A 12716-nucleotide genomic window follows, 5' to 3' on the forward strand; every position below is an offset into this window, starting at 1 on the left:
CCAGGCAGAGGCCAATCAAGGTATTTTCCAGGGTTGTGAACACATAAGCAGAACCTCATGGCTAGAAGGAAAAGACCTGGGAGGTAGGTTTCAGTATTGCTAGTATATACTGGGATACACGTCAGACATCTGGAAATTAAATTTTTAAACTTCTTAGGCAGAATACTACAAAAAAATTTAACTGTCAACGTTTCTCAGTGGCTCAAGTCAGACAGCCCTCCAAAATGATGGTCTGACAAGAGTCAAAAACAAGCAATAAACTTATGTATAGGTTTCCCTCTCTTGTTCATGTTAGCCATAGTATGTCACAACATCTGAATCAGCAAACTAAGCTAAATCCAAAAGCTCCCTTCCACTAAGTGAGAAATCTCCCACTGGAGGATGATGCCAACAAATGAGCTCTTCCTCCAAATGAAGCCTCCTCACTTAACAGAAAGGAGCCTCTGGATTCAACCCAATAGTTAATGCTTGCACAATAAAGCAGATTTTTTAAAAAATGGCTTCAAGTAGGTTTCTGATTCTGAGGGCAAACCAAAATTTCCCAGTCCAGGTGCCACAACAAACTACAGTTAGCACTAAATAGGAACCTGAGAAGGAAGCCACACGTAGGGGGTTACCGCACTTTGTATTCCCACCGATGTATTAAGAGTTTGAAAAAGGTTGTAAAAAACATCGCTTTAAAGGGTTTTTTGGATACCATGGCTTTTAAATGGTTGGAAGATGTCTTCACAGCTAAAGGGGCCAAACAAAGTGTGAAGAGTATTTTTTATAACATTTTCGAACTCTTAATACATCGCTGCAAATACAAGTGAAGTAACCCCCATAAAAGGAAAGGAAAGAGAATGTGGACTCCTGATTCATTCACTGTTCTCCATACCAGAGCTCAGATAACAGCATGAATTGAACCAGATTTTTATTATTTCTGACCAAAATTCCCTCCTGTATGCCTGATGGGGCAGGCAGGGACTGTTGTGAACTTTTATTTATTGTGTTATGTTAAAGTGCTATAAGAATAACAAATTGATTATGATGAAGAAAGAAGATACAGGCTGCAGCTTCCAGTTACAGAATTTGCATATTGAAGAGCTTCTCTGTTCTATAAGTAACCGGATATATACACAAAACAGGGAAGGCATACATCACTGAAGTATTTTTTTTGTAATCATCCACTTTTATCCACCCTGTAAGCTACCCCAGTCATCTTTCAAAACAATTCATGTCTAAAAATACCCTGAACCCAAGAATGCCTGGGCTCATATTTCTCCCTGTCGAAACCTTTTCTAATAACTGGCAACTGTGCTAACTTTGCAATGTGGAGGCACAGAGCGTCTCCAGCTCACCAGGATTCCCCCTCCAGGCTAAGCTACAGAATGGACAGCAGTTTCATCCATCATTCTGCCATTTAAAGGAATCAGGGAGCAAAAGAAACACTGTGGAAACCCAAGAGAGATACCGGACTGCTCAGGCACCCTGGATTGGGAATAGCAGCCCCAAATGACTCTTTCCACTTCCTCACTCAGCCTCTGAAGAGAGGAACTAAAATTAGCTCATCCACTCCCAAGATCCATAGCAGCATTAGTCATTAAAATGTTAAGTTGTCACATATGATTTTAATCAAGTCGTCTTCTGAGGCATGCTCAGCTTGGAAAGCACCGTGCATGAGGTTTATCCTGTTGCATCATCATAAAAAGATGAAATGCAAGAGAAGAGCCCGGGGCATTCTGTAGGAGTCCATTTTTAGAATTTTTACTCAGTTCTTTTCAAAATCTCTTCAGCCCTAGACATTGGTTTGTAACCCTCAACATCTACAGGCCTCAAAACTATGAATGCCCCTGCAATTCATGCCAGGATTGGCAGAGCTAGTGCCTTTATTTATACCTACATACATTGAAGCCCAGCATGAGCCCAGCAACTGAAACATGTGCACACAGTAAAGACTAAAGGGGGTCCCTCATTTGCTTTTCTACAAGCAAAAAGTTAAGAGCATTTCTCAAGAGAAAAAGATGTTTACGGGTCAGAAGAGTCAAGCTGCAGCCCTAAGCATGACTTAAGGCACTTTCACACGTGCCGAATAATGTGCTTTCAATCCACTTTAGCAATCATTTGGCAAGTGGATTTTGCCATTTCACATAGCAAAATCTAGTTGCAAGGTGTACTGAAAGTAGGTTGAATGTGGATTATTCAGCGTTTGTGAAAGCAGTTAGTCAGGAGTCAAGACCACTGAACTCATAACTACATCCAGGTACCCCACCTGTCAGACAATGCTTTTATTTGCACAGAAATCATATTTAAGACAAACTACCTTTTCCAAATTGCCCTTCAATGCAGAAGCAGCTGAATAATTTTAATGTGGCTTCCCCCTAACAGTAGGATAAGACAGTGCACAAGCCCTGAAGGCAAAAAAAAAAAAACAGTTGAAGGTGAGTCTAAAAATGGAACAATTGGGATGCATGGCTGCTACCACAACATATCTTTGCTGAACACCCAGTTGGTAGGCTTTGCCTGTGCCCTTGACACTTGACTGAAACGTGAAGGACAGGAAAGGAAAAAAATATATAAAATCACCACCATGTCTAAGCCTTGTGGGCCAAACGTGTTGGTTCCTCACACAAAAAAAAACTCATGTCCTTCAGACCAGGAAGCATATAATGATGCCCTCCTTGTGAGAAGGACCATTCTATGGTGCATTCCACTGAATCCTGCCTCTGACTAATCATATGCCTCGCTGCAGCCAAGCATGCTGTCCTCAGATGAAGCTCAATGATTGCGTGTAGTTCTACATACACACACCCTCTCTAATTAAGCACAAGTACTGTTTACAATTGAAGTGACTAGACCAAATGTGGAACCTCCTCTTTTTTAAGCAATCACTTTTACCTTGGGGGAGGGAGTCTCCACCCAGGAAAATGGTTTCATAACATCAACAGCTACCAACACTTATCCAAGCAAGCTAGCCAGTACTCTCTATTTGAAGTAAGAAAAATCTTCCAAGAAAGATGTAGAGACAACATTGAACAGAACGCCAGTATTTCCCACTGCCCCAGACCCAAATCATACTACTGGAGACTGTAGAAAGATTCCAGCAAATTCTGGCAGCAGTCTTTAGCATAAAGACCAAAAGGCCACATTGTGGCCATTGGGTAGGCTGTTCACTCCTTTGTAAGGGATGGAGACAAGAAAAGCGCAATTTACAAAGAATAGTTTTGTGACACCTTAAAACCGACAGATTTATTTTGAAACAAGCTTGTGTGGAGCAGAGCCAACTCCATCAGGTACACAAAGAGCATCTTCCATTGGTAGATTTATATTAGAGAAAAAACATTCTCTTCATACCCATTTTAAGGTGTTTTAAGACTCCTTTTTCTAAATTAGTTTGTCTTCTTCATTGGAAAACTGGAGGACCACTTCTATGGGCAGCTGAACAAGGTGCCCCCAGCCATCCTGCATTGTTTCCTGGGGGGTGGGGATTACATGGTTTCTCCAAGGCAAACAGTAACCAAACCCTCAAGAGGAAGCAAAACAAATGTAAAATCAGAGCATCCATACGAATATTGACCTGAACAGGAATGTCCATGCAAACCCAACAAATGTAAAATCAGGGAATCCAACCCATGTGCAACCCAAGAATCTGCACCAATGCCAAACTCAAAAATCCACTGGCAAACCCAACACAAATCCACTCAAGCAAAGAACACAATGTTGCAAGACCAACAAAACCAATTTGAAAGCACACAACCAAAGCCAGAACAACATGGCAAACCAATACCAAGCCCTGGGAAGACATAGAAACACTGTAAAAAATTTCTGGAAATCCAAAAATATCGGATATATCCAGTCTGAATATATATATTCAGACTGGATATATCCAAATACACATCCCTATGTTCAATCCCCTCCCCCACACCAGATTAGCAAAACACACTATTTGGCTAAGTGTTTAAAATAAAAAACCTGGACTGACTTTGGTACATTAAACTGAACCTGAGACTGTATCAAGAAAGGTGGGTGAAATAAAGAAGCTCAATGCTTTTACAGAATTCTGATCCTATAAACTGTTTCTCTTCCAAATTAACTATTATGACTCCCTACTCATTCAAGAATCAGTAAATACTGAAATGCCAGGGTACCCATCAAAGTGCTCGTTGCTAATGGAAAAGGGCTCTGTTACATGAACACTATGATCAAGCCCCGTTTTGTCTAAACAGTTTTATCTGCATTGTAACAGGTGGCTTTTCAGAAGACAATTTGATTCTGGTGAGTGTTGAAATTGCCTTTTCTCTATGGGCCTCAGCTTTACAACTGTATTCTTCCTGGGAGGTCAGAAGAAAGCAAGACTCAAACTTGGAAAAACAATTCTGCTTAGAAGCACTACCATATTCATCCTTTTAATCTTCTACCTACGCTCTCATTACCTACTCTGTGAAAGACTGCTGACAAAGTTGCTATCAAAAACCACCTCTACCTCACTCCTGCACAGAGGAAGCCTTGACCCTTCGAGTTTTGCTAATGAAATTTGTAAGAAATGAGAATTACACCAGCTGTCAGCTGACAGGCTTGATGCTACAGAAACATTTTTGCCATCAGACCCTGAAATATTTGCTCTGGGTGATGGTGACAAAAAACATAAAAACAAGAGCCTGCTACATTTGTAAGATCAAATGTAAGATCAACAGCATGTCCCTAAGAACAAGAGCCCTATTATGCTCAATGATGTTGTATTTTAAAAACTGAACTTAAGAAAGATCCAACTCTGAGCAGAATGCTATGGAGATGTTCTTGTACAGTTCAGACACTAGCATGGCACAGAAGGAGCTACACAGCTGCTACTAAAGAATTTAAAACTACCAGCAGTCCGGCTTCGCCAAGATCAGATTATTTCACAGAAATCCCAGCATTCTTTAGGATACAGCCATCATACTATTGGAGACAGATGCTCCAACAGCATGGCTGCAAAGAACTGCAGAACCTCCAAGGCAGTCACTACTGCGGTAACATGACCCATTTTGCTCCAACTGCACATCAGCAGCTTTTGAGCTCAGAAGACAGTCTTGATCAGGCCCAATTCTGTAGAGGAGCTGCATGTCACCTTCACACAGGTGACATGCACGATACAATTTTCCAGAGTTATCCTGGCCTTCTCAACAGCCTTTGATACTAAACCATGATATCATTCTGGGCTGCCAGGCATTATTTCAAGCAGTTCCGTCCCTTCCTAAAAAGTCCCACAAAGCAGTTCTGGGAGACCCCTACTCAACGTTTTGGCCACTGGTCTAGGGATTTCAAGGGTTCTACTCCATTTCCAATGTTATTTCAAATCTGCGTGAAACTGCTGGGGAGATTTGGAAACCATATCTGGAGATGTAGAATGGAATATCACTACACAGATACTACCCAATTACCTCCCTTTTTAAATCAAACAACAGGGAAGCAGTGGAAGCCCTGAACCAAGAGAACTAGAAATCTGGTGTTTACAATCAGGAAAAGACTGGGTGTAGGCCAGATTAGATGGAAGTGCTGTAAGGCTAAAGCTGACTTGGTATCCAACCTATTTGGACAGGACTGCACTACCCATGAAGTCTACCGTGCTGAATTTTCTGAAGAGTGCAGGTTTTAACCAACACTGTTCACAAGCACCAAGCGCCCCAAGTCACATGTGTGTCAAATTAGTACTCACAGCAAAAGTTAAAAGCACACAACAAACATGATTTATCATGTGTGTTTTTTCCAATTATATATAAACCTTGTTGCCCCAAATAATGCATTCTACACAAGGCTCATACACTCAATAGTAACTTACTGGAGAAAGCCACTGAAGGCAACAGCTGATTGCCATGTTTGCCAGGGTATGTGTTTACAAAAACAAAAATACCTGGGCAAGATACTACATTATTAAAAACAAAATATGTGCTTTCTCACATCGAGCTTATGAGAAAGGAGAGAGTCAAGATCTAAATAAAGGTCTGAGAAAGAAGTGACAGTCAGGACCATGGCCAGGTGGCACCTGAAGGTCTTATAGTACAAGAAGCAGCCCGAGCTGAACACCTGGCATCTGTGGCACAGCTAATAGTCTGCGCTTTTTTTTATCCCAAAAACTACACAAAAATAAACAAATTGAAACAAGCACTAAACACAGAAAATTCAATACAAAAGACAGCTGCAGTCAATCAGTGAATAGCCCAAAAGCTGGAGACTCCAATAAGTTCCACTGAACAGAACACTATTGGGAATCTTGTTTGGACCACTTGCCACCGCCTCAATTTTGAATTGCTCTTAAAAAAAACCTGCTAGAAGGCCTCCCCCCACCCCCCGAAAAAGTTGGAATGAGTCCTGTGTACAATGCATCATACTCAACGCAGAAAAGTAAACAGGCAAACTTGCTAATATCTGATCGATAATTTAAAACTACCAGCACACTGATAATCAAAGTAGAAAAGCGCAAGAGTCCAGTAGTACCTTAAAAACTTTTTTTTTTAAATCTGGCAAAGTATGAGCTTTTGCAAGTCACAGCTCACTTCTTCATCTGTCCTTAAGTAGAGAAGAGTGAGTTTAGACACCCAATGGCAACAGCAGGTAAATGACATTAGCATGCATAATTGCATTAGGTGTGATATGCAGAGGGGTAGTAGGCATGGAGAAATCAGCATTGGTAATGAGACAGGAATCCTAGTTCTCTATTCAATCCAGGAGAATACATTGTCTTGAGCTTCATTATTAGTTGTGATTCAGCAGTCTCTCCTTCCAATCTCCCTTTGAAGTCCCTTGGAAGAGAACTGCTACTCGTAAGTCAGCAACTGAATGTCCTGGAAGATTAAAATGTTACCCCATTAGTTGTTGAATGTTGTGGTTTCTGATGTCAGACTAATGTACATTTAATCTCTGTTGCAGGGACTGACCTGTTTGTCCAATGTAGAAGGTGGAAGGGCATTACTGGCATATGACTGCATCAATCACATTAGAAGATGAGCTGGAATATGAACCTGAGATAGTATTGCTGAAGCTGCTGGGCCCAGTGATGGTGTTGCTATGATCTACATGAGAACAAAGCTGGCCCCTTGGTTTGTTGCAGGCCTTGGTACCAGAGCCTGTGCTACTGTCAAGTAGTTTATCATTGCAAGTGAGAAGTTGTTTTAAGTTAGCAGGCTGTCTGTAAGGGATGTGCCTTAGTGAGGGATGTGTTAAAATCCAGCACTGGTTATGGGTCATTAATAATACGTTGGACTGGCTTAAGTTGTAAGCTGTACGTGACCACCAGAGGTGTTCTATTGTCACTTTATGATAAATCAAAGGAACAGAATCCCACTTTTCCTTTCAGCTGTTTCCATTTTTAAGGTGGACAGACTCACACCAGCAGATGCATCACAATGTCTCTGCTGAGGTGGTATCCAAGCAGGGCAGCTTTTGGACACCTTCAACAGGGGCAAAATCCCTCGACACACACGCCTGGGAATATTCTGATGGAAAGTAAAAGTGAAACCGCGTGCTTAGAAAACAAACATTTCTCAGTCAGTACTGAAAGGCTGGTCATATCCAATTTTCAGATTTAACCCTGAATGAGAGGGAAGGCCAAAGGTTCATGGGTACGGGATGAGTCAGGTCAAACCGCTGTAGTATTTGCCTGTAACCAGATGGGCACTCTAGTGCTTGGCCTCCATTCTATTACGAAAGGCCTTCTCAATTACATGAAAACATCCAAAATATTCTTGAAGTCATCCCAGTCGCTTCCTGAAATTATCCAACAGTTATTGACAAAGTTCCAAACAAAAATAACCAATACAAGTTTGTAACTTCCACACTAACATGACCCATTTCTCTGTCTCCCCCCACACACCTCAAATGCTGCTCCTGGAGGACAAGGAACACCAAGGAATCAGAAATGCCTCTCCTGCACATGCAGGAATGATTGGCAGGCGCCAACCCACCGAGTGTGCATCACCTTAAACAGAAAGCCATTAATGTAACATAAGTGAAAGCCTCCAGTCTAGGGGTTTGGCTGAAGAAGATCTAGGAAGACTCATGACATGCCTGTCTGTAAAGATATGCTAACACAGCAGCCAAGGACTTGAGCCACCATAAAACTGACCACACAATCAGGCACTAGGCTGGTCACCTATGGCAAGCAGTAAGTGCAGACAAACATGACCCTATCATGCACAACCTGGAAAAAAGGGATGGAAGGGCACACATTTAAGGCAGAAGGGGAGAGGGCCAGCAACGCCAACCCCAAGTCGTCTTTTCAGTTACCACACACTCAGCTGGAAAGAAATAGAAATCTACAAAAGGCCCTTACCATAAGAATACCTCCAGTAAATGTAGCTTACTATATATCTTAGTAATCTAAAGATATATTCCTGCACGACAAAACTTATTGATTCCAACTCAGCCGTTCTCTCAAACCCTATCAAAATGCCACAATTTACATTTGTATCTTCATTTTATATTAATTTTTACATAAATCATTCCACTGATTCAGGAGATAGTGCTCATGTAAAAAGGCAGTAAAATATTTACCGATTCCATTGCTGAAAGTAGCAGTTAGCAGGACATGGATAAAATCCAAAAAGGTGTCCCTCCAACAAAGTTCTGTACCCTGAAAGACAAAAAATTGGCTTGTATAAATATTAAGACTCACAATCCAACCCTCAGAAAGAAAGGCAAGTTAAAATTACACCATCTGATAAATCCATTAAAATATCTTCTGAAATCTATTCTTGTGGTGCTTTGCTATTTCAATAGCCCATTATTAGAACTGGTAGAAAAACACTTCCAAGGGAAGGTGTAATTAAAGTTTCATAAATATATATTTTAGTGTTAGGAAATGGTTTCCTGGCACTAGGCCTGACCACAGGTCATCTAGAAATGGCTGCAGTCTCATTGTCAAGGTTGTCCTCCCACCCTGAAGAAGTGATCTGTTCTCAGAAAAAGATTCAGATTCACAAACAGCAGAGAAAAGAGATCAAATAACAGTTGACAAAATCCTGTCAAAAAGCCAGGATAAAACGAAGAGGTAAAGACGTCTGCTTTCTTGGCATGTGATAGAGCGAGGTTTTTTTTTTGGGGGGGGGGGACTTAAGCCTTTTAATTTGTACTAACCCTTACAACAAGCTGCTGATTGCAATAACCTGGAATCCACCAAATTATATAACTTGTTTACTCATCATTCAGGATTCTGTCAAAAACTGACAAGGAAATGGAAAGAATGCTTGCAAGAATGAAGACAGTAGTACATGAATTCCCCCCAAAAGAAAAAAATCACCATGGCAAATACAACTAATTTATTGTCCACAATAAAATACATACGCGGTAAGGAATGCTATCAATGCTAGTAAGCACTCACAAATACCACTGTCATTTCTACCTGACAACTATCCCATGCTAGCTATTTACATAAGCACTAAGAGGACAAACAAATATTCACAAATAAAATACTCCCTCCATTTTTAAATATTACCCTTATAGCTATAAAAAACTAACCACCACCAAAAGAATATCTGGTGCCTGCTATTAAAATTCTAGAACAAGCAGGTTGTGACTCATAACTGCAGAGAAGCCAGCTGTTAAGTCAAAAAAGCCAACACTAACCTATAAAAGGAAAAGATTTATGAATTCAAAAGCTATATGTACAATCTTTACCAGCAAATGAATGTAGAAGAAATTAAATATGAGCAATGCAGTGCAATCATAATAACCAAATAATGGTCTGAAGGCACACGATGCAATTCTATTGCTCATACTAAGCAGGTCTGGTCCTGCAAGACCCTTTGAATGGAAGACCACATGGGAACCCTGTGTAAGCAAGGAGCATTAAATTTAATAAAAACTATATAAGGGAGAGACCCCGGTCTTCGGAGGCAATCATCTGAGTGCTCATTCTGAGAATTTAGCCTCAATAGTACATCTTGAAATCACAACCACCTTCACAGCATTGCTGCAAGATGAGTGAGAAATGTAAAGCCCTTTGTACAATTAATGTTTAATTGATAAGCCGCATTCCGTGAAATCCTATGCAGAGTTACTCCAGTCTAAACCCATAGAAATGAACTGGCTTAGACTGGAGTCTCTCTCATTAGGATTGCACTGATTTTTTCATCGAAAGAAACAAGGAACATATCCTGCGTCAAACCAGCTGTACCCGTTCAGTTAAGGAAGAAAGCTCTTGGGTTTTAAAAGCAATAATGGGTAAAAACCACTTCATGGCCACATCTATGCCGCTGCCTAGTTCCGGTTTATTTGTTATTATTTACTTTATTTAAACCCTTTTTATGTCACCTTCCCACCCAATCTGGATCCCCACCTAAGAAAACGACAGAATCAGGGGAAAGGGCCAACAACTTCACGAACGTCAGCACAACACAGTAAAGACCACTGCTGAACTATGAAAGTGAACCCATGTGCCACAATGCATAACAAACCAATCTAGACAGCACAGGGAGAAAAACTATGCCAAGCCAAGTACAGAACATTCCATTTGGAAAGAACCTCAGATATGTTTGAAAATGATGAAGCAGATGGTGAGCATTCCTCACAACTAGTAAGCCAGCTTACCAAACCAGCAATATTTGCTGATATTAAGCCACACAAGAGCTCCAAGCACTAAACTAAAACGTAAAATGTATGCATTGCTGCTGAAGGTTTCAAATACAGGGGGGAACTGCTGCTTATTTAATCACGCAGGCAAGTCAATGCATCTCTATTTGGAAGTTATTCTCTCTGCATATATAGACAATTTCCTCTCTCTGGCACTATCAAGCAACCTAATGCTAAGAAAAAAAAACAAAGGATTTATTGCTATGTTTACAGGATGCTCCTGAAGAATGGACAAACCAACACATACTACTAGGGAAAGAATGCCTGAGTACCAGAGATATTAAGGCCGGGGAGGCAGGCCCTTCCTGTTTCCCCTCCCCCCAAAAAACTTTCCATTTTTATAATGGAAAAATTTGGAACTTTAGGAACACTGAAAAATAATGTCTTTTTCTTCTGAAATGCCTTTTATGTCAAGTTTTTACTCACTCAATTTGTGTAGCAAAAAAAATTGTGTAAGACAATCTACAGCATTAGTTAGTGATAATTCCTATGCATACCAGAGGCATACAACATATTTTCAACAAGGAAATTATTGTTTAAAACAGAATAACTTTGGCAACAATTAGTATGCAGTAATGTGTTTAGTAAAATAAATTATTAAAGAGCTCTGTGCTTTCAATGTTATAATCTTGATATTCGAGTATGCTGCAGCCCTACCTTCTGTGAGTGCATGAGACTATTTCTGCCCAAATATACTTCCTTTCTTTACTACAAAATTTGTTTTCTAATTTCAGCTTATTTTTCCATACCTCTCAGTTGGCAGAAATTAAGATACATGTGCTATGATAGCATGGGGAGCAGCAGTTTGCGGCTCATGCTTTCTAGTATTAGGTATATTTGCAATCTTGCTAGTAGAAAACAGGTATTTATAGTTTTAAATTCCATAAATATGCCTATCTGTGCAATTCTGTATGCTAATTTAGAAATTAGGCATTTTATGCTGTCAAAGCAGCAAAATAAGTTTACAGCTGACAGTTAAGTACCTGCATATACTTCAGTTTCCCCCCAAATATTTCCCCCCTGAAAATAGAAGAAAGCATTTCTTCACCATGGCTTCAAAATTTCCAGAAATTTTACATCTGTACTCAGGAATGATTTTGCATGAATCCGGTAACCTGCAGAGACATCTAAACACTTCTGTGCAGTCAGCCTCTAAAAGCAATTAGAAAAGAGAAAACCAGACTGGCAGCCTCAGAAACAGGTTCTCAAGAAAAGCCAGAGAGGAGGAACCATGTGAAAAAAAACAACCTGAGAAAAGGGGCACACTGAGAGGACAGGTGGCAAATGAACTTCCTGGGTAAAGTGAGGAACAAACAGATGGGGCGGGAGCACTGAAATGAAAGGCAAAGGAGGGCTGATTAGTTTTCAGGAGATCACTTTTTAAAAACACAAAGCAGAACGCCTTTCTAATATTACGCTTTTATTTCTGTTAGCTGCCAAAGGGATCTTTTGCAATGCTAAACAGAAAGGAGGCAGTATGCCATGCTGAGGAGAACAGAAAATTCTCTGTGGGGAAAATCTGCTGCCCCACATCTCTAGAAAATGTACACATCCCTATATGGGATCTGGGACTGCAGAATATAATTTCAGTTCTTAATGCCAGCATGGCGGCTAATAGACCAGCAGTGGAGTGCCACGCACCATGACATAGACGAAATTAAGCTCCTCGAGTCCTGAGTGCCTCAGACTGTTTTGTTTTGTGTGCCCAGCTAAAATCGTCTTAAGGAGGGAGGGCATCGCAGAATTTAAACATATAGGCCCAGCAGACCTTTGGTTTTGACCATGAGGACCTGAATTCAAGTTTATGCTGAGCCACTGAGCGCACTGTACAGTTTTGGGAGAATCACTCATTGTCCTGTGTTAGCTCAGGGGGGTCATTGAGAAGATCAAGCAGGAGAACTCCACAACTTGGTTGGAGGAAGGGCAGATGCAACAAGGTGATTAATAAACCGTGGGACGAGACTTGTGTTTTAGTGACCTAAAAAGTGTTCTGTGATCTTTGCAAGTCTGTGCAGTTTTGACCAGTAGGCTTGATCAGGTGTGTTGCTTTACTTGCTTTGTTTTTTTCAAGGATTCACTGTTTCGTAGAACTAACAAGAATGAATGGATGCCACTGCTAATATGATATGAGG

General features: G+C 40.6%; 1 protein-coding gene across 2 annotated transcripts in view; it reads right to left on the bottom strand.

The window, feature by feature from the left end:
- ANKRD11 (ankyrin repeat domain containing 11) overlaps positions 1–8562 on the bottom strand; it is a 147197-nt gene extending 138635 nt beyond the window's left edge. For both annotated transcript variants that reach the window (XM_056862883.1, XM_056862882.1), the window contains exon 1: positions 8509–8562. The gene's annotated coding sequence lies outside the window, so the exon portion shown is untranslated. The remainder of the gene's footprint in view (positions 1–8508) is intronic.
- Positions 8563–12716: the final 4154 nt, after the last annotated feature.

Source organism: Euleptes europaea, chromosome 17 (genome assembly GCF_029931775.1).
Source record: "Euleptes europaea isolate rEulEur1 chromosome 17, rEulEur1.hap1, whole genome shotgun sequence".
Taxonomy (NCBI): Eukaryota; Metazoa; Chordata; class Lepidosauria; order Squamata; family Sphaerodactylidae; genus Euleptes; species Euleptes europaea.